This window comes from Aptenodytes patagonicus, chromosome 1, assembly GCF_965638725.1.
Source record: "Aptenodytes patagonicus chromosome 1, bAptPat1.pri.cur, whole genome shotgun sequence".
Classification (NCBI taxonomy): Eukaryota; Metazoa; Chordata; class Aves; order Sphenisciformes; family Spheniscidae; genus Aptenodytes; species Aptenodytes patagonicus.
Window position 1 is genome coordinate 80567008 of NC_134949.1, and position 23745 is coordinate 80590752.

At 37.5% G+C, this 23745-nt stretch overlaps 1 long non-coding RNA gene across 1 annotated transcript in view; it reads left to right on the forward strand.

The window, feature by feature from the left end:
- Positions 1–23745, forward strand: part of LOC143163293 (uncharacterized) — a 146705-nt gene that overhangs the window by 14420 nt on the left and 108540 nt on the right. The gene's annotated exons all lie outside the window — the stretch shown is intronic.

Consider the following 23745-nt stretch of genomic DNA (forward strand, 5'->3'; position numbering starts at 1 on the left):
GCTTTTCTTTTAAAAAAAAAAACAAAAAAAAAATTTACAAAGGGTGCTATTACTTTTACAGGGTTGACAATTTCAGCATTAACTGTTTCATTTGAATTTTTTTTAATAGATTTAGGCAAAAATTTGTCAATTCTGTATACAATTGCTTAAGAGATATTTTTACTGCCACAAGCAGCAGCATCAAAGTGTGTGAAGAGCTGAAGTTTTAAACAACAGAATTGGTTGATAGTCAAATGTTCATCCATCTTTCCACTGGGATTTTCAGTGGCTGCGTTACAGATGGAAAATAAATGTTTGGAGATAATCTTACCAACTCATCTTGATTTTTCTCAGATTTCAATACTTTAAGACAAAGAAATGGTGTTGGGAGAGGCAACTTAAAAATTACATTAACACTTCATTTTGGGATTGATAGTTTTCTGCTTTAGCTGTAATTGTTACTAATATCCCATTTTTTTCTGTTTTCCTTCCCACTGGGCAATGTATTGTATGAGGTCTGTAATCACAAATTCTACCTTAAATTTTAGAGAAGGGTTAAATTTGGTGTTAAGAGTTTTAGACATCTGTACCACCAAAGGCAGATTATTCCCCCCCCCCCCCCCCCCAAAAAAAAAAAAAAGTCTTAGACTTTCACCATGTTTCCTCTAAGGCCTTTGGATCAAAATTTGGATATAATTACTGAGTTTAAATAGCAGATCTCTAATAAGAACTATTCTTCACTTTCCTGCCAGCTGTTCTGTACTGCAGTCTGTACAACCGATTGTAGTCCGTAGATGTTATAAATCATGTTATTTGTCCTTTGCCAACTTTGCCCCCTTCTCAAGAAAGAAGCTGCCAGTCTGAATCTTAAAAGACCCTCTGTGGAGAGCAGAGAACTTACGGTAGCTTGAAAAAGGGCTTCTTTTTCTCTTTAGGGGTGAGTGAGGGGATCAGCAAAAGAATATATAAAGATAGGCAGAGTGCAGATTCACTGCTGAAGTTGGAGGTTTTCAACAGCTGCTGTTTATTTTGAAGATGGCTCTTGGTTTGATGTGCAAGTATGAGAATGATTGATATGGAACTGGGATGAAGTTCATCTCTTTTTAAATTACAATTAAACAAGCAATTTCAATCACAAATTATGTGTCACCCTGGCTATAATCTACCCATTCACTTTACAAAATAAAGGAGGCAGCTGATTAAATTTAGCCAGCATGTTTTTTTGCCTGCTGTCTAGACAATTGGCTCGGTTCCCATTCCTCCGGTCTTAGCTTGCTTTTTTGGTTGTAGGCCCACTAGGCCACTTAACCATTCTGCTGTCATTTGAACAGTGTGTTCATGAGGTTGATAAAGAATATGCAAGGATGGGCTTTTTTTTCCTCTTAGGTCTTTAACAGAGAATGTGGTGCTAGTAAACAAGCACACAGAGGGTTTCTGCTAATGCTGAATGAGTCCTGTTAGAGTAAAAATTTATCAGCTCTAGAATTGGCTCTCTTCCTGCTTTGGTGTTCCTAGAACTTAGATGAGCCCTTTCACCTTATATTACTGCAGAAGTGGTGTATGTATTCTTACATCGTCTCTTCCCAACTGCGGTTTGTACATACATTAGAAGTCAGCGAAACAAAGGAAAAAAACCCCTGAAAACAAAACCAAAAATGACACACCACACCCCCCTGCCAGCACAAAACCCAAACTACAAATAGAGACCTCACTTTGAGCACCTGTCTCCTGGTTCTTTGGGTGTGATTGTCCTTTGCATTTACAGATCCTAAGGGTATAGAAATTTCTTGTTAGAGTGTATTGCAGCAGTATTCTCCCAATCTAAAATAGTGTATATACCACAGTCTTACTACTGTACTGGGTTTATAGCATCCTGAAGATTCAAGCTGTTTCTGTTGTACTGACTTGTTATTTCTTGTGTATGATTTCCAGGTTAGAGCTGAGGAGTAATGTATTTAGCCATGGGGTAAACTGGAGTTTAATTTTGAGTAACGTTTGGGGTGTAAGCTGACAATTTAACAAAAAAATCGCTTGAAAACTTTAAATGTTCCTATATGCAGTCTTTTGTAAACGGGGTTAGCCTTATGGTTGGAGACAGCTGAATGCAAAACGTTTGAGATTTGCCTCAAAACAGTACATCTTTGTCAGTACAGCACTGAGCCTGAGCTGTGTTCAGGCTTGCACCCAGCCAACCTGGAGAGCAGGCAGAGCATGCGTGCATTTGCGTGCAAAAGGTTGTGTTGATACACATTTAACAACATCTCACAACTCCAGTGGCCACAGCAGAGTCAGTAATTGTACTGCTTGGTGCATATTCATAACATACCACTAGAACTCGGCTACAGTTCATTAAGGGAAGTTACAGTCCAGCCAGGAAGCAGGACTTCCTTTGTAGAATGGATACATGAGGGATTTGAAATTGAATTTTCACGAGATACCATGATGATTCAGATGAAGCAGAGCTTTGTGTCCAGCCCATCCATAATCAAAAGCCTAATTTTTCCTCTGGAAACCTAGGCATCCTAGTGGATATTTTTTTACCAGCTGTATCGTTGGCTTCCACTGTGATTTTTTTTTTTCTGTTTTTTGTTTTAGAAGTCCACATTAGTCCAAAATGCTAAATGATCTTTGCCCTTGTAACTTAATGTGGTTTTTGATGTGACACCAGCAACATGCGTCTCTCATGTGAATACTCATGTATTGAACATCCAAATAGACAATCTATCATTAATCTTCTTAAAATTACAGGGATTTGTTAAACAATCTGTAGCAACCAATTGTTTCATCCTTTCTGGGTGTACTTTCCTGATTGCCTGCATGGTGTGTGAAGTTTTTTGGGGGTTTTTGTTTTGATTGGTTGGCATTTTGTTTTGCCTTGTTTTATTCACATCAGCAGCATAAGGCTGGGCAGATACCATCTGTTTTGTATTTAAATTTACCGTACCTGCTACACTTTCTTTTCTGAATCTGGCAACCTGAAATGTCAATGTCATGAAACTTTTCTCAGAATTTGTTTTTCCTTTTTACCCCCCCTTTGTTGTTTCTACTGGGCTCCTTCTAATCCTGCTGGATGATCTGTATTTTCACTAGCTCAGACAAGTGTGCCATTTTGCCCCACCTGTTTCAAAGTGAGTTCATACTGCAGTTCCTCTGAAAACCGTGTGTTTAAATCCTCTGTGATTTGATGGTCTTTTCTGTGTTTTTCCTTACAGTTACACAGATTTCTAGTGTTTGGCCTCACAAATGCTTTGCAAAAATACTTTGTACCCTCCCAAAAAGTCTACCTTTTTTCTTCAATTAGCATTTTAATTGTTTTTAATGCAAGTGTCGTAGTTATTCTTTATTTTCTTTCTTCAGAAAGCAAAAGTTAGTTAATATTTTTCAGGTGCACTTTGCACTCCTTACATAAAGGAGATAGCCTCTATTTTGCCATTTTTTGGTTTCCGAGTTGAACACGTGCTTCTGCAGAGGTAGTTCTTTGACTCTTGTTAATAAATAAAAGCATTGTGTGGCTTCTGGATATTTTCTGCAAATTATATAGCTTCAGTTTTATATGATGGAAAGGAAACACTGAATATTTAGCTTCCATTTCCAAACAAGGATTAATGCACTAAGGAAGACAATATCCTCTTTAAAATCTATTTTTGTCTTTCCCTCCCCTTTTGCTATACAGCTTCCAGACCTTCCCCCAGACCCATCCTGCCTGGCTTCCTGTTGCAAATGTGAGGAAACATTTGCACGTATCCTCACAGAGAAGCTTTACTTCTTCGTTGGTCATTGTACATAATTTTCATAGCATTATTCGCAGGTTAGACCCTCCTAAAAAAAAAAAAAAAAAAAAAAAAAAAAGTTTTGCTGCAACAAAACGAGAGTTTTAAATTAATTGGGACTTTTTTTGGCTTAGAGGCTAGCACAGGCTTACTGCCAGTGAGAATAATGTTTAAAACTGTGTATCATGAGGGAGGAGGAAAAAAGACTACTCTTGAACCAAATTTCATATTGTGTTGTGTGAGAGATTCCACATGTTGTTACTTCATACAAATGTTTTCTCCCAAGAAGCAGAACAAAGTATGATATTCAAAAGAACATAACAATAAAACATATGGATTAAAAAAAACCCCAACTGTCAGCTTAAATGAGCAATATCGTTCTTTAGCTCGCCTCCAGTGGGTCCAAGATGTTCGTAGGCTGTTCTAAAATATGAGGAGTTCATTCTAGGACAAAGAGAGTTTTCTGTTTTTTACGTTTTCCTGTGTAAATCATTGGGGGGGGAGAGAGAAAAAAGGGTGGAATTATGCTCTGGACGCTGATGCCTTTGCATTTTTGGCATTATGCCTTCTTACTGTTTTATTGTCTATTTTGGCTGAACTTGAAGTTCCAACCATGCTCCCTGCCAAAAAGGAAAAAAAAAAAAGTTAGGTCCTTTAAGGATACTGAAAAATGAAGCCAGTTTTTGAATCCGCCACGTCCTGTAAGCAAATAAAAATGAATCTCTATGGAGCTCAGACGTTACTTCCTGTTCTCCTTTGGATTCCAAGCAGGAATGGAGCAATTTTTCTCTGCATCCAAAAAAAGGAGGGGGGGAGGAAATAGAGGACTTCAAAGCAACGCAGGAGAAATCTTCGAGAGGCTTCTATGCAGCTAACTTTTAAAATACAGCTTAAGTAATATATGTCTGTACTTGGAAAAATGTGCAGCAGCTCCCCCCTGTCCCCCCAAGGCACTCGTATTTTGTAAGACAGTGGACATATTAAAAATACACGATTTTTGTTGTATATTTCCCTTTGCTACTGGTTTTGTAACCATTACTTACTAAGCTTGCAAATGTTTGGGTATTGGTAGCATATACTAATTTCTGAAGGCATGTGAAAGTGATCAAGAAGATCCTACTTTTGAGGTTTCCTGAGGAGACCAAAATGAGAGGAGAAGCAGGGAGGGGGGAGAGAGAGAGATGCTCTTTCCAGATAAGCTAACTAGGATTTTGGTATAGTAATCTGTATATTGTGATAACTGGTTCCATGGGTAAAGTAAAGATTACAGTTTTTAGATGCTGCTACTTTCCTAACTTTTGAATGAATGAATAAAATATTCTGACATAAAAGATAAACTGCTAACACAAAGTAGACTTCTGGATTTTTGCCACTGTAAAATTGGGAGTAACTGTAACCCAAGCAGACTAGCCAAGCTTGAAATTCACTGTGGACAAATGTTCTTTGTGCATAATTCTAGAGGAAACTATTTTTGGTAGTGAATGAATATATGTAATCATTAACACATGACGGGGCTGCTGTAAAGGCATAAGGCTGAAGCATGAATGCTTCCAGCACCCAAGAGGTGCTTTTGCATTTTATTTAATAAACTGCCTGGAATGTGCTATTACTTTTACTTTTTTGTTTTCTTATTTCTTAAGTTTACATTAATAAAGCAACTTTAAAATCATTTTTAGGAGAAAAGGCTTGATTTCTTTTCCTCAAAAGAGGCAAAATGATGTAGCTCAAAAAAAGTCAGTTACTCTGTTGCAAGGAAATAGAGGAAAGGACACAAAGAAGAATCTGCTGAGATCCCTGAACATCCTTTTACAGGCAGTTTTCAGTGTGTGTATTTACTTGTGCTTGTCTGGGAAAGGTAGATTATCTGAGAGGTACTTTGGATTTCTGGATAATAGAAGAAGTTGTTATTATTATTGTTTTTGCAGAGATTTAAGTCTTAGAGATGCCATCATGTTTCTTGCCAACATGTAAAGGCTTCATTTGATTTCTTGTCTCAGTGTACAAAGGGACACAGAAGACCTGTCAGCATCGTAGACCTGATTACAGTAGTTTTCTGAAAGTCGCTTTTAGCACTACCATCTCGCCGAATTTCTGGCCTGAGTTTCAAGGAAGGTTTAGAAGAAGTGATAGGAAAAAACAAATAACTGAATCGATGCCCAAAAGATTACTAGATGGCATGGAAAGCAATCTACTGTATTGTATGCAACTGAAGGCTAGCCCCACTTGTTGGCCAATGAAAGAATGCTGTAGGTAACCTAAGTGCTCTCCTTTTTCTGTTGCATGGACAATTGGGTAAAAACTTTATTCTTTCCCTTTAATATGTCTTGTGGGCTATTTACTGTATTTACAGTAGGATGGTAGGTAATGCACAGTGGCATGGATTAAACATGTAAGCGTGCGCTGTTTCTGTGGAGCAGTGGAAAGATTTAGGAGACTGTCACGCTCTGTCTCACACTCCCCTTCTCAGTTGGTCCTGAGTCAGATTGTCAATAACCTGGGTGAGATCCCAAGTTCCATGGAAGTCAGTGGGAATTTTATCTTACTAAAATGGATGATCTACATACCTTGATGGCCTAGGCCTGTGTTCCTTTATTTCTGACGGGGAATAAGGAAGTTAATAACTTTCTAATGGATGTGGACTTTGTTTTTTACTTTTTTTTTTTTTTTTAAGGCTGAACGCAGAAGGTTATACAAACAGTAACTAGTGGGAATAAGATTTACTTCTAGGTGGAGTATTAAATATGTGCTTTACATCTGGAAACATTTACTGGATCAGACCCTATCTGGGATTGTGAGTCAACCAAGGAGCACAATGGGAAACAAAGAAAACGGCACTAGTAACTCAGAGATTTTTTTTTTTTTTAATTTTTTTTTTTTTAGAAAATGAGTAGTTCTAAATTTTGTTCATGCAGGTTAATATTTATAATTTTGCATAAAATGCACGATTTTGCACATTAAGGTTGGTATAATAATGTTTTCACCTGTAATGTTCATTTTAGCCATTCCGTTGTCTGAGACTTGTCTTTAATCTTTAGAGTCATTTTGGCCAATGATTCTTGACTGCTTTCAGAAATGCATAAAATCAGAGTTTTAACATGTCCCATCTTCCATGCACCACAGAAATTTTGTGGTAGTTCTCTCTCTTATTTTAAAACTCAAGCTTTCAGACTACAGATTGCAGTGCTGTTGTATTAGACTTCTGACTTAGTTTTGTAATTTGAGAGAAAAACGTCTTTGAAACAAAGAGTACCCCAAACGTCTATTTTAACCTATTTTCCTAAGGAGATAAGAATTACCCAATTGTGCGATGTCGGTCTTCCATGTCCCTGTTAGTAACCTCTGAACTGATTACCAGTTTTAGCAGAGAGCTGGCCGTTCTGATACTGCATTTTTACACAAGGCCTGCTCAATATACTCTCTAAGGCCTTGTGCAGCCCTGAAGCATCAGAAATGCAAAACACTCGTGTTTGGTCTCCCATTCAGAACAGGTACAACCGTCAGCCACTCTGCATGTACAGCCTTACCGACTGATTAGCACAATGTTACAGCTACAGCATAGGCTGGTGCTTGCCCAGCGGGTAGGCAAGGCAAAATTAATTGGTGGTGATGGTAAGCATAGGGATTATTGGAAGGATCTGGGGAATATTGTACTGGGGGAAGAGAAGCATGGTCCATCATTGATAAACTGAAATTGTTAGAGGACTATCCATACACTTTAGTTAGGCAAGCTTTTAATAGAAGTTTGGAAAAAGGAACTGTCTGAGTAAAGGAAAGAACTTGTGTTGTTATCCTCATCATGGGTGAGCTCAGCCCTTACCAGACACCAAAAAAATCTTTCTCGTAGATGTACTGTCTCTCCTGGAGATTCTCTGGTGTTTGCAAAGGGCTTTGTTCATGCTGCAGCCTTACTATGCATCGGTCAAAAGTCCACCTGCAAACACAGGTAGAAATGGAGTGTCTTCAGCTCAGGTGCTAATATAGCTTTTTTTTCATTTTATAGATCTGTAACCTACACATTGCTAAACTGAATTTTCTGAATGTATCTTTCAAAGATAAAATGTTCCTAGCTAAAATATGTTTGTGCCAAGTTCCATTCCAGATCACATGCTTATGGCCAGGTTCCGTAACCTGTGTTGTTAAGGGGACAAATTTTACTGGAATTTCTTAAATTCATACCACCTGATAGTTACAGATTTTGTAAGGGTATTCTTGAGTAATATTAAGTAAAAAAAAAAAAAAAAAAAAAAAAAAAAAGGCAAATTCTGGTCTCTTGAAAATATAGGATACTCTTAACATTAACTAAAATTATTTTCCATTTTATATGCTGCCACAGATCATCTGTCTGATTTTATAATTCTTTATATTAGAAAAACTAGCAATCAATAGCAACAAAAAAAAGTGGTTTTAATGACAGCTCGCTGACAGTGTTTGCTCTGACCCTATTTGTAGTTACAGAATTTATTCCGTTCTAACCCCTGCTATTCATTTCTCTCATCTCTCCTCAAATTTCATATTTTAACCCAAAGTGTTAAAATGGTACTAGGAATGGAGGTCATAATAGCCTCTTCAGGCATGATGCAGTTGAATTTGAATGTGGCTTCCTTCTAAGGAGTGTAGATTGTCTCTTGAAGAACAAGGTATGTCTGGCACATCAAAAGGTGCATCCTGTATGGGCCTAACCAACCATCTTCCTAGAGGCAGTACAGTCCTCCCCCAAAGAGGTTTTACATTGTCCTGCTCACATGTCCACTGAGGTGATTAAATCCCATTTTGCAGAGTGAGAGGTCGTGTAATTGTAGTGCTGTTGTGGGGTGTTGAGTCTGGAGAGAAGAAAAAAAAAATAAATTGGTGAACTAAAGGGAAAGGAGAAAATGATACAGGATCCAGGGACAGCCCTAAATCACTGCAGCAGATCCTGTGGAAAAAGATATTTCAGAAGTATCCGTTGGAAGAACTGTGTGCTTTGGCCCTACTGTGGATGGATGTTTGATGGCAAGCCGAGGGAAAGCAAGGCATGCTTTTGAGTTTGGCATTCAGAAAGACTAATGATTTATGGCTTCAGCTATGTCCTACACCTTTCAGCAAAAGGATCGTATTTCATTATTGGTGTCACCAGTACAAAATCCCTGCTTTCAATTAAAGAGGTGTATTACTTAACAAAACTAGTCCAGCAGCAGCCAAACACCCTGCTCATTTGTACTGCTGATTCTGACTCAGATCTGAAAAGATAAAACCTGTGCTTAAAATCATCTAAATCTTTCACAAAGGAAATGTTTAATGCAATCCAAGAAACAAGTATTGCATGAGATTGTCAGGCTTTGCTTACATCTAACAGAGCGAGTGATTGGAATTCCAGTCCTCACAGTTGCAGACATCTGAATACTCAGCTATTTCTGTTTTCATCTCTTAGGTGTAAAGGGACTGTAGTAGCGTTGAAACAGCGTTGGTACGTGGAGAGCTTATGCAGTGAATTTAGTAAGCGTATTTTTTTTGTTTTAGGTATGAGTAGAGACGTGTTTCATATTATTTCTGTGCTGGACTCGCTGATTCTGAACAAACTAAAATGATTTTTTTTCTATAATGTCTTGCATTTCAGATTTTATTTAAAACTTGTCTGATACAGTTTTCCTTCTGTTGCATACCTACTGAAACAATAGGCAGTGATTCACTGGAATTTTTATTGTGATTAGGCAGCAGATTCACCATGATAGCTGTTCTACTGAGGCAGAAATTGAGGGAAGGAGATTTTATTTATTTACTTAGAGGCTACAGTCAATGGTAGAAGCTTCTCTGGAGGAATACTTGAAAATACAGGATAAAGTGAACTGATAGAAGATACAACAGTTTGTGATAGTTACAGGAAATTGCACTGATCGCTCTGAAGGAATTTAAGTTTAGGTTCCTGCTCCGCAAGCACTATGTACGAGTTGGCTGCCGTTGACACAATGAAAGTTTGATTCCATCCTGAAGTCTTGAGTGTTCCCTATTTTGCAGAATTATTAACATCATTAGGAAGGTAATTAATGCAATCTGTTAATAACGGGTGATCTTCCTTACATTCAATTCTAATATTTCTTATTACATAGATGGTGACAAAGTGAAACAAGGAATCAATTTGTATGGGAGAGCTGTAGCGCTAATATTAGAAGCGTTTTGTTGAAACAGTAAGTGGATATGTTCATGTGTGAAGGTTTTTTAATGGCTGGGATTTTGGGTTATTACAGCTTAAGATCGTCAACGAAATATTTGATGGTGCCTTTGGGAAGGGTGTCAGCTGTGATATTTAGTATTCTGTTTCTCTTGTACCCAAGTGGGAATATGATACTCTTATAAATCAGGTTAACTACATCAAGAGGTTTGGAATTAACTATGATGTCATAATGTCTAAAAAGTGCTAAACTGGAACAAATCATGCACAAATCCTTATCACAAATCCTACTTAATCCTTTTTATATTGCTTGTTATAAACAGACATGTATCACTATATACACAGATTATACATAATATATTATTTTATATATATTCCCTTATAGAGAAAACTTAGTCAGCAGGGGATTTGCTGTGGCCTTTGCCACAGATATTTCTAATTACAACTTGGTGAATATGACATGAAGAATCAGGCAACGTTTGCTTAAGTAAAAACTGAGAATTTGCTTTGATGTTCATGACCATTTATATTAGTTTTCTGAATATATCTAAAATCAATATTGGGATTATGAAAACACTAATGAACTGAAGGAATAATTTCACTAGTATTTGAGTTGGTCTGTGTTTCGCGCAAAGGTTTTTGTCTGAAGAGTTTGGGATCACTATGAAGTCTTTACTTGTGTATTAAATTGCTTTACTTTTTAATTGAAATTTGGCATAAAATCAGAGAACAGAGAATATGGTGTATCTGAGGTGACCAGTCATCACAAACAGTATATAAGCATAATCAAGACCGATAGTTAACAAAACTCAAACCCCAGAAACCCAAGATGAAACAAGACAAAAGAGCTGTCACCTTTCCTTTTTAGCAAACAAGATCTTTAGTCGTTTTGGATTGATAGACCAAAACTGCCAGCGTACCCTTTGGGGATTTTGCCTTCCATTTCTGTACAAACCTAGCTGCAATCTCTTATCAAATCGTCACTCTATTTATGGGATGCCTTTCCTACTAGCAAGTGCCTAATTGACCTTTCTGAAACAAGTGAGGTGGAAGAACAGAGTTCCTCATCTCTACCTACGTACTACTAATATCCTGGAACCTTTCAGTCCATGTTTCACTACTTACTTGGTAAGGTTTCTTAGAGAAAAAATTACAAAACAGTTATTATGAAATGGCTTCTTGGGGTTGTATATCTTATTTTATTTCTCTAAAAAATAATAGGTACTAACTTCTGGTGTGCAATATTCATGCAAAATGGGGAAAACTCAGTCCACGCAATATGTACTTTGGGAGCTAACTTATTTGCAGCTTGTGTGTGTTTTTCTCAGACTGGATGGTACTCAAGTTTAAAACCAGGTGTAGTCTACAAAATACTGGGTTTATTTTATGCAGCAACAATGCTGGAATCTGCTGGAAATGACTGCATATCTTGTAACATTTTTTTAATTTTAAGATGTTAATTTTTACTTTTGCGAAATTGGCCAAAGTACTCCCTTAATAACAGTCATCTTATTTATGTTAGTATTGGTCATGTATGTTTAATATCCCCAACACAAACACTTCTATGTGTTGCACTCAAACTAAATGACTAATGTTATCTCATTTACTATCTCCTCTATCCTTTGGTCCTGTCCTGTGCTTGGTAATGTAATTGCATATGGCAGGTGTCTCATTTTCAGCTGAGCCATGGAGAGGAAGGGTATTCACATGACCACTCAAAAATGCTGATACTGGCCCAAAGAAGTTGCACTACTGATAGATCATCAGTTTGATTTTCTTCATTCCATTTTATACACAGGCATTGATAAGTTAGCAGTATTAACTTTTGCTGCTAATTTTGAAATTGAAGTCCATTAAGAATTGATTAAACCAGTGATTTGTTTCATTCTTTAGTTAAAAGCAGAGTTGTTCTCTGCAACCCTGCCAGTTTAAGATCAGAGAGTAGTATTTTGACACGTGCTCTTTTGTGTTTTGTATGTCAGTGGCAGGTTTTCATGCCCCTCTTGTCCAAGAAAGCAGAAAATCAGCATGGAATTCCAGTGGCTAAATTGCTTTTTGTAGTTGCAGCCAAATGGTTTACTTGCTTCTCATTTTGTTCAGTTGCAATCATGTCGATGTAAGTACCATCTTCCCCCATCCCACAATACTTTATTTTAATGGTGTTGAAAATCCGTCCTTTCAAAATGCATTTATTTAAATGATATGGCATGTCATAGACTGACAGAAGCAGAAGCAGTTGATCATTTAATGTTACTCTGAAATAAAAAATTCAGGTGAGAGTTGTCTCAGTTTTCTTAAAAATAATCTCTAAATCTTGCATATCAGGCAGCAAGCAGCATCAAGGCGTATATATTATCCTAAATCAAAATCTGGCATAGGACCTCTGCTTACCTGATGTAATTTCTTGAATACCTTTCCTGCATCCTTTGCCGTTTCTTTTCGCTGTGTGTGTTACGAGATGCCTGTCTCTTTGCTTTGCATGATCATTCTCCCTGTGCCTTTGTTTACTTTTTGCCTTGCTGTATAATTGCTTGTTCCGTGTGCTCTCTGACTTTCTTCCTTAGAAGATTCCCAGCAACTCTATCTAGTACGTTGTTTTCTCTCAGCCTCAGACTGTAACTATTCTCCGTACTTCTCAATAATCTACTGTGCAATGAAGCTGTTTTTTTTCAGTATAATGGTAAAGAACTATAATACTTCTTTGCTAGGGATCTACTCAGTTTGCCACCTTTCCCTTCACATTTCTTGAAGGCAAAGTTCTTTTCTTCTTCCAGGAGTACAAAGAGAGACTCAGTTCCTTTAACAGAATCCTCATTTAAGAGAGTTGTAGGTAAAGGCAGGCTTTGTGCTTGTAGGCAAAGGCAGATTTTGTTTGAAAATTACAGAAATAACAGGCAAAATAAATGCATGTAATCACTTACTGCTGCAGTAAAGAAATCATAAAAGCGGCTATAAAGCATAGGACTGTTATCTCCACCCGTATCTGAATCTGTATGGAACCCAAAGGACTTAGAGTAGCAAAATTTACTCCTCTTCTCTCCATCCCCCCCCTTTTTTTTTTAAGAAGTGGACTTACTAAAACCCATTGAAAAAGTTGGTAAATTGCGTATTATATCCTGACTTTACCATGACTGAAGCAATAAGGGTAGTAAATGGAGGCAGATAGGCAGGAAAATTAGAAAAACTGTAATGGCTTTCAGATCCTGTTGAACTTCTAGCTCACTGGGAACATGAGTCTCTATGAAACCCTGCTGAATAGGAGAGGAGAAGGCTTCTAAATTGCCTTCTCTCTTCAGGCAGAGAAGTGTCCCATTATGCTTTTTGAAATTAGAGCAGTATCACAAAAACGTGAGCCAGACTTCTATGGTGGAAAGTATTCTTATTGAAGTAAGTTAAAATCTTTGTTCGCTGATGTCAGATTATACTGATGGGTATACTCTCTGCAATATATGCATGGACACTCAAAGAAAAGTTCTGTAAATACTTGTACACTGTGTGCATCTCATTGGCCATCTTTTTTTTTTAATTGAACAACTATGCTTTTTTTTAAAGCATGTTTGAGCTAATTGTTGTCAAGCTACATGTATAACAGTGATTACTTTCACTGCCTTAAATGCATCTGAAAAATAAGATTCTTTGGGTTTATTATGTTATTAAATTACATGAAATTTGCTTCAGACTGTGCAGTTTCTCCCCTTTTCATAACTAGTAGGTCTGTTTTTCTTCATACTGCAGAGCAGAGAAGGTTCTGTGTTCGTAGTTGATGTCATCCCAACTCAGGGCCTTCTATAATATGAGACTCCTGTATAGCCTGCAGATGAACTTCTAAATTGTCCATCCAAGTCACTGAAGCTGTAGGAACCACAAAGTATCTCTTAGTTGCACTAGATGGGGTGAGTGTCTGAGCTCTGGGGAGCTGGACCTGTCAGTCACTTTGAGCCTGGGGTCCCCCTTGAGCATGAATTAAATGATGATAGTGAATTCTTCCTATTGTAGCTGCACATATATAAGGCATGCATTGTTATACCTATTGAATATAACACTTGCAGTTCATTTTGTTAGGTGGTTGTGAGCTTAGTGTCCTCTATCAGTTAACTCACAGTCTGTGAGCAAAGCTTGGGGGAACCATATCTAAGATTTTGCAGCAAGTAGATTTTACCTTAATGCAACAGCATTAAAACAAAGTAATGATAATGGGGGAGTTCAGTATTCCTGGGTTTGTCACAGGTTTGAGGTTAAACCATGATCAAGTCATTTTTCTTTGTTGAACCTTACCATTTTCCATGGCTAAAAATGAAGTCAAAGATGTACTGGATGTTGAGGATTTATGTACATATAGAGGGGTATGTGTGTTGTATGTATTTTGTGATGATTTGTAAGCCTCAATTAAAAAATAAGCTATAAGTGTGAAGCTTACTTAGTATTTGGAGAATAGTGATTCTTATTTTGACTTTAATACATTCGCTATTTTTAATAAAGGTATTTTCAGAGAGCTTACTTGTTCTCTTCCAGTTTGATATTTTGGGTCAAATTCAGGTCTAAGGTGGGCAGGTGCAGCACCATTAAATTGGTGTCTGTATGTGGCCTCCCCCCTTTGAATAGCTGTCACTCTCTCATTTTGGAATGGAGTTACTTTTTTTCCCCCTTTATGTGTGTGGAAGAATGGTATTGAAACAGCACTTAATGAGTCATAGTATGTAAATAGTAGTTGAAAAGCATATTGATGCTGTATTTTACTACTGCATAGGAAAGCCAGGAATATTATTTTGATCCCAAAGTGATACATGTCCAAACATGCTGCAGGGAGTTAACAACTCTTCCTAAACACACATAGACCATACATAGCAAAAGAGCATCTTTATAGCTAATTGGAGGTTAGCTGAACTCCTTTCTACCTTGGTCTTTGTTTGTCCTGGTTTTGGCTGGGATAGAGTTAATTTTCTTCCTAGTAGCTGGTACAGTGCTGTGTTTTGGATTTAGGATGAGAATAATGTTGATAACACACCGATGTTTTATTTGTTGCTGAGCAGTGCTTACACTAAGTCAAGGACTTTTCAGCTTCTCATACTGCCCTGCCAGCAAGGAAGCTGGAGGTACACAAGAAGCTGGGAGGGGGCACAGCCAGGACAGCTGACCCAAACTGGCCACAGGGACATTCCATACCATATGACGTCATGCTGAACAAAACACTGGGGAGGTTGGCCGGGCGAGTGTGGCCACTGCTCAGGAACTGGCTGGGCATCGGTCAGTGGGTGGTGAGCAACTGCATTGTGCATCACTTGTTTTGTATATTCTTTTATCATTATTATTATTTTCCCTTCCTTTTCTGTCCTATTAAATTGTCTTTATCTCAATCCACAAGTTTTACCTTTTTTCCAGTTCTCTCCCACATCCCACTGCGGGGCAAGTGAGCGAATGGCTGTGTGGTGTTTAGTTGCCTGCCGGGTTAAACCATGACACTGTTTTGCTGCCATTGACTTTCCTGCTTAATGCAAATGGCAAGATTTGCCATTCTCTTTGTTTCTTCTCCAAGGTTATTGCCCTCTGCTTGGTGCTTATGTTCTGGCTATGTCTGTCTGGCCTTCTCCAATGTGATCCTTCCATTATGTCTGTAAACTTAGAGTTCCCCTAAGGAACTCTAAGTCCCTCAAAAGAAGGCTAACAAAACAGATGTACGTATGTTGCAGGTGTTTCCTGATACAAGATAAATCCATAGTAGTAGTGGAAATCTGTGCAAATTGTCATGAGAAATTGCTGCTGTAATTAATTTTGTAATTTGGGTTTGTTTAGACCATCCACTTATACCTGGGTGGGTATTTTTTAGCAGTCTTTAAGACTCATAAAATACGTTAAATAAAAAGTGAAGGAAACAAGCAAATGCTGGTTTCTGATTCTTTGTCTTTGCAATTAATATAAAATGGAAGCAAATGTGTGGGATAGTATATACAGGGGGAAAAAAAAAAATCTTTCTTCCATCACAGAATAATAACTTATGTTGATTAATGACATAATTCTGAATTTTTGGATTAAGATCACAGATGTAAAGACTTGTCACAAAACTTGAATATAGAGACTTGCAGCAAAGAGCATTGAAGAAACTTAATTTCCTTAACTGCAGCATCATAATAACAGTGACACTTTTGGTTGGTAAACGTCTTATAGCTACATATGTACTTCTGGGACAGTTATCTTGTTTTGCTAGGCTGCCTGATGTTCTGGAGGGCTTCCCGTAGAAAGAATTGTGTTGATTGTTGGGATCTGGGGGAGGAGGGGGAAGAGAGGGTTGGAACATCTTTAAAACTTAAAAAAAAAACCAAAACAAAAAAACCCCCCTTAATAGTTTGGTTCTCTGCGTACTGAGAAACAATCCCATTACATGTGCTGATTTTTGTGAAGTTAATTTTCTTGTCACTTCCATAATAGGCCTGTTACATTTTTGGGGTCACCTTCGCTTTTGTCTACAGTAGGTCCTGGAATTGACTCTGTATTTCCAGCTGTTGCTGGGGAAAAACTTTGCTTCTCATTGAGGTATTTGTTGGCTTGTTGCAGCTGGTCACTGTGTGGGTTTGGGTTTTTTTGGTTTGGGTTTTGGGTTTTTTTTTTCCCCTCTCCATATTTTTGTGCAGTTTTACAGCATGTCTGGCACCCAGATTTTGGATCCATACTTTCTTTTGTCCTCAACAGACAATATTTTTCCATGTGTGAAAGAACACTTCTGGTGCTTATGATGCATGTATCTAATTTGCTGCAGCCTTCTTGCATATACAACAAAGATTCCTGATTTCAAAGGTTGTCCTTAATCCAAGTCTGGCACAGCAGAATTTCTTGTTTCTCAATGGTTATTAGGCTTGTTATCATGATCTTGCAGAGTCACTGTCAGAATCTTACCTGGCAGTATCCCTGAAGGCATTTACCAAGCCTTCATTAGAAATTATTTTAGTAACCACAGAATCTGGAAGCGCATATGTCTGTGTATCATGTTTATACTTCCCCTTAATATTACATTAAATGATGTTTGCCAGATGGCACTGTGAAAAGCATTGATTTGTGGTATTGATAGAATCTCAGTCCTTCACTCTGTTGCTGTGTATTGTGCCCGTCCATCCAAATTTACTAATGTATTTATTTCCTCTTTCTGTCCTCTGTGTGAATAGCAAAAGTTGCCACGTGCAGTCTTAAACCCAGGTCATCTATCATGTAGTTTTGCAGTCAAATTGTTGAGAAATGTATGTCCATTTCAGAGCTCCTTTCACAACAACTTTATCAATGATATGTACTGCAACTCCAGCAGATTTGGAGGGGAGGAGGACAGCATGAAAATAAACCTATGTAAAGGCTTGACTTACTATCATGTTTACATTAATGAACTGGATTGACCTCAAGGGCACAGATTTTATTGTGCCAATGACAGAGTGCTTTTTCTGGTGGGCTTCACATGAGACTCACCACAGTTGTATTTTTTGATGTGTTTCTATTTTTAGTCTTTAAATTACTCTGAATCTGTTTGTGGCCTTCATTCCACATTAGGAAAGAACCCTATACAAAAGTCAGAAAACTCTCATGTGCGAGGGTAGTATTTCTTTTCATCTTTGTTAAAAGTAACTGGTATAGTTAGCTACTCTAAGGCTCATCTAAAATCAGTGTAAGTTTTCCTGTAACCTAACGTTTCTCTGCCTTGTGTTTTAAGCTGGAATTGTTTTTGGTTTGTTTTTATTTTTGAATAGTTCAGTCAATGGAATTGTTCTTCTGTAAACTTTCCTTTGGTTTCAGAGGTATTTCTTTACTATATATCAACTTATTGTCATGGACTGCAGCAGCTAACTTAAAATAACTGCATGTAGAGAAGTACTGTTGATGTGCAGTCTTTTGTGGAGGAGAGTTGGGAATAGGATTTGACCTAGAAATGCTCTGGTTTTGGTCAATATATTAAGATATTCCTTAATACAGAGACAAGTTTTCAGGAATCCCAGGTCCCTCAGACCCAAGGAGAAGTATGAAGCAACAAAGACTCACTCTTGGTGGAGAACGATCAGGTTAGGGAACACTTGAACAAACTGGACAACTGTAAGTCCATGGGACCTAACAGATTGCTCCCATGAGTGCTGTGGGATCTGGCTGATGTCATTGCAAGGCAACTCTTGATTGTCTTTGAAAAGTTGTGGTAATCAGGGTAGGCTTCTGAAGACAGTAATAAAGCAAATGTAGCTTCTATCTTCAAGAAGGGGAACTTCGGGCTAGTGAGCCTCACCTCAGGAGGTGGGAAGGTGTTGGAACAAGTAATCGTGGAAACGATTTCCAGAAATGTGAAGGTCAAGCATGTTATTGGAAGTATTCATCATGGTTTTATGAAGGGGAAATCATGCTTAACCAACCTGATAGCCCTCTATAATGAGGTGAACAGTTTGATGGATGAGAGGACAGCAATGGATGCTGTTTACTTTGACTTCAGTAAGGCTTTTGATACTATTTCTCATAATATCCTAATAGACAAGCAGGGGAAGGATGGGTTAGATAAGTGGACAGTGAAGTGAAAACTGGCTGAATGGCGGGACCCAGAGAGTTGTGATGAGTGGCATGAAAGTCAAACTGGAGGCAAGTCTCTAGTGGTATACCTCAGGGATCAATACTGGGGCCAGTACCATTTAACATCTTCATTAATGACGTAGATGGTGGGACAGAGTGCATCCTCGTCAAGTTCTCAGATGATACAAAGCTGTAAGGAGTGGCTGATACACCAGATGGTTGTGCCACCATTCAGAGGGACCTGGATATGCTGGAGAAATGGGCAGAGAGGAACATCAAGACTTTCAGCAAGGGGAAATAAAAAATCCTGTACCTGGGAAGGAATAATCCCATGCCTCAGTATATGCTGGGGACCGACTGGTTGGAAAGCAGCTCTGCAGAGAAGGACCTTGGGATCCTAGTGGACACCAAGCTGATCATAAGCTAGGAACACACCCTCATAGTAAAGAAGGCCAACAGCAACTTGAGCTGCATTAGGAGGAATGTGGCCAGCAGGTTGAGGGAGGGATCTTTCCTCTCTACTAAGCCCTGGTGAGACCACCTCTAGAGTGCTGAGTCCCATGCTGGGCTCCCAGGTACAAGAGAGGCTTGGACATACTGGCTTGAGTCCAGCGAGGGGCCATGAAGGTGACTAAGGCACTGGAGTATCTTTCCTATGAAGAGAGGTTAAGAGAGCTGGGACTGTTTAGCCTGGGGAAGGTTTGGGGGGCAGGGGGGCTCTGATCTTGTCAATGTGTATAAATACCTGACAGGAGGGGATGAAGATGAGAGAGCCAGACTCTTCTTGATAGTGTTCAGTGACAGTATAGGAGGTAATGAACACAAAATAAAATGCATGAAATTCCATCTAAACACAAGAAAAAAATTTTGTTCTTGTGAGGGTGGTCGAACACTAGAACAGGCTGCCCAGACAGGTTGTGGAGAGACTCAAAACCTGACTTTAACATGGTCCTGGGTAGCCTGCTCTAGGTGACCCTGCTTGAGCAAGGTGGGATGGACTAGGTGATCTCAAGAGGTCCATTCCAACTTCTTTAACAAGAAGAGAGTCACTCTTGAATTGGCCCCTGTTTTGGACTTCCCTTATAGCACATGCAAATACACAGTACGACATGACATCTGCTTAATAGCATTGTTTAGCAATTTAGATTGTCTTTGTCTTCCTCTACCATGTCTGTTAGCATTGCAACACTTTTGGTCAGAATTTTTATGTCAACTTCTAATGCCCCTTGGTAATTGCACTGCTTTTCCAAGTATTTCTAACCACGGTACTGACCAATTCCAAATTGTGAGTTTAAGAATTACAGAAAAATAGTATAAAATGTGATCTTACCAGAGACATAATCTTGTGTTATTTCAGTGACTTAGGAGGGGTAAATCTTGTTCTTAGCAGGTAGCCAAGTAAATGAGTTGAAATAGAGAGATTTGTCTGAGAGCTTGACAAGGCATCTTTTTCCGATGAAGATAGTGTCATCTTTGATGTGCAGAGAATATGTACACTTCCTTATAGCAAAATAAATATCCTCAGAATATTGGGCTGATTTGTTTTCCTAGGTCAAAGCTGTAAAAGGGCACATTCAGTAACTTCCTTTTTGTTTTCCTGCATTTATGATGAGCTTAGTGTAGTCCCAAAGTTGGGGGTTTTCTTAAATATAGGTGTGAAGGGAAAGAAAGAAAGAAGATGAATTTGGTCTTTCTGTATTTATTTTTTTTTTTTTTTAATATCATAAAGAATAGTGTTTTCTGGTTTGGTTAATGAACTGTGTATCCGTTTTGTTCTGTTAGCACCCCAGGTCACTTTCATGTTAGAACTGTACCAAGTGGGTTTACGGAGGTTTTAAATAGGAATGGTAAATAAAGCCTACATTTGGGTCAAAATTCATCATTGCAGGTATCTGTCATTTCACTACCAATGCAACCTTGTTACTGGAATCCATTGGGAACACATTCCCATCTAACCCAAATAAATCTGCTTTCTCTTAGCATTATTTTGTTAACAGATGTAGCCCAGAGACTGAACTTTGCAGATTGTGTATTGGATTTGAGATGTTTCAGCTAAATTCAATAAACGTTAACAGCAGTTAACTAATTGCACAAAAAATATATCCCAAAATTGTGAGGAAATAAAGTTATGGTTCTGCTTTTTTGTCTTTTTTTGTCTTTTTTTGTCTTTTTGAACCTGGAGCGTCTTGGGGTTGTTGATATCTCGAAAGGGAAAGTGATGCCATTTGACCTTAGTTTTAGTTATTCAAATCCACAGTTCTTCTAAATCTTGCTGTAGAAGGTTGCAAAAAAGGCAGTGCACGTATTCGAAAGCAGAAATTGTTGTCGAATAGACTCACATGATAACTTTATTTTTTCAAAATAACCGTATTTTTTCAAAACTGTAGGGTTTGAATAAACATTAAACAAACAGCTTGAAAAAGTTGAAAATTCATGTTAAAATTGCTCCAGGCTGATGTAAATTGTATGTCCAGCACTTAAGCACTTACCCTGTTCTCATTGACCTTGACAGCAATTACAGAGGTCGTATTTCTCTATAGGGAACTGGAGTCTGAACAATTTATCCACTATACTAGAAGCAGAGATTTCACTTGTACGTGCACACAACTAGGAGTCTTCCTTTTTAAAGTAAAACTTTCTGTGACCACTGCAAATAATATATACAGATTGATTTAAAATAATAAACTGTTACCAGTGCCTCAAACTCAGTAATTAAACAGGCCGTGTAAATTGCCTTTTATTGAGCTTAGGCATTATCTTTCAGTACTATGTTTTTGATAATATCGATTCTCTTTTTCTCTGTTGTTCTTTCACTTTTCCCTATTTCACTTTTTAATTGAAGTAACTTACTTTATTCTGTCCTTTTCACACCAAAAATACAATGTGAAGAAATGGTGACATGTTTTACAGAGGCCTCTTCCAACTCATTTTTGTGGAAGTACAGTGATGAATTGTTTTGAGTGCCAAAATAAGAATTTTCATTAGATCAGGTGAAAACAAATAGAATTTAACTTTTCCTTCAACTGTTGTAATCAGAGCATCTCCACTGCCAAAGGGGAATAGTTATCCAGTGCAGTTTCCATAGCAGCAAGTTGAACCAGTAATGATTTTTTCAGTGTAGTGTGTCTAATTGTAGAAGGTGGAACTCAAAATGCATGAAGAGGACTTCCTTCCCTTTCTATAGGGCCCTTTGTATAGTTTCTTTCTTGAGAAATGTCCAGACTTTTACTTCCAAATGGGTTGAAGGCTGTAGACACTTCTCACACCGACTCTCAGGACATTTTTGAATATTCTGTCAAAAGGGTTTTAGCTAGTATTGAACATCTTTCACCAGTCCTCTGCATGGAGCAGGATTTCTCATAGAGAATAGAATTTTTTTTTTCCCCCAACCATTTCTTTGCACTTTATTTTTTAATAAAATCATGAATAAGAGAAATGAGACTATTTTCATTTGGGAGATTAGGTCCCTATATCACTTGCAGTTCAGATAAAAAGAGCCTAATGCATTCAGAAAATACATTATTTATTTATTTATTATTATTTTTTAATTTAAGTTTTCCTTCTTTGAGATGGTAACCTGTAGGAAATACAGGAGATCAACAGTTAATTCCCACTCATATGTAGTTCAGATTCTCTTTCTTTTCTGACATTCTTCATGAAGATGCCAATTGTGGTGATTAGTTTCAGAGCGGTATCTGATGACAGCAAGGATTCAGCTACCAGCTCCATGAAAGTTTTTCATTCAATTTTATACAGTTTGTGTAGCACTACCAACTCAGAATGGATTTCTGCAGATACCCTGGAGACATGCGGATCCTAGTTCCATTAGCATTTCCATGGTTTATTCATGATATATAGATGTCTTAGTTTGTCAAGGAGTATCAAATGAATATCAGAAGGGGTTTTTGCCATTACAAAGTAATTTTGGTTGGCAGGTTAAGCTATAATAGCTAATAAGTTTAGGTTTTTAATTTCTTTTGTGTTGACCTGCCTAGGAAATAACATTTATTTTCTTTAATTAAAAAGAAATGAAATGTAAGCTAGCACTTCCTAATTAACTTTGTGCTGGAGAATGACTGCAAGTGACAATGAGAGATTCTTAGAGATTTTTAGGACAGTAAAAATGTATTCCACAACTCATGTTCTGTATGGTATAGCATCTGAAAGAGCTCAGTTAAAGTCTGCTGCATTTTAGTGGTTTATGCTGAAAAGAACTCATTATCCTGTAAATATTTCAGTAGTTTGTACAAAGTTAATATAGGGCATGTATTTTTTATGACTTATAATAGTATAAATGTTTACTGAGGGTTTCATTCAGATGTAGTATCGTTTTAGTATAAACTGTTAAGCTCTTATTATAGAAGATCAATATTTAAGAATTGGATTTAGATATTTAATTTTACAAGATACATAGCTTTACCAAATATAAAAATATTACTTTGGTATATATTTTTCACCTCTAAATTGAGTACAAGTTCATTGTCCCTTGGAAGAAAAAGTAGCATCTTTATTTGGGCTCACAGTACTTTTCGTAGGTTACAACTAAGTGCTTTTTGACAACTCAAGCGTGCCTTCTGTAACCAAAACATTTTGTTTTAGAGCTTGAATTCAGTAAAATATCAAAACTTTGAGTGAACATAGATGTCTTATATGTTCACCCTATAAACTGAATTTGAGTAGTCTTCCATTATTTTTAAATATTGGTGGAGTATTGTTTAAATTTCCCGAAGTATGAGGCCCAAGTTAAAAATAAACAGTTGCCAATACATTCAGTAGCAGAAGAAGGAAGCTGTCTATAGCAAACTGGTTCTCTCACTGTCATGAGCAGATTGCCCAGTCCCTAAACGTTGTCTTTTGTTCTACTCCATTGACTGTGAACAACTCTAACTTTGGTTCTGAAGATTTATTGCCACAGATAAATTTTGTGGCAATAGCCTTTTGATCTCCTAGATCAAGATTGAATTGTAATGCATACCAGACTGTGTCAAGTTTTGAGTTTTCAGCTTTAGAGCTGTTTTTCTTTTTAAATAACTACTGTCAACGTATCTTTATTTTAAAATACCTTAAACTTTGTATAATTTGCTCTAGTCTTCAAGTAGACTTAAGATATGATTTTGTACAACTAACTGCTCATTAAATATTTACTCTTAATTGATAATGCATAGGTTAGGCATTCATAAAACTTCAAACGTTCATAGTTACAGAAACCCAAATTTATTATAGCTTTGCAAGCATATTTTCCTTGTTTTATTTGTATGGGATTATTTTCACTTACATGACAGATGGGTATATTGGCTAGAAATTCTTTATCAAGTAGTATACAAA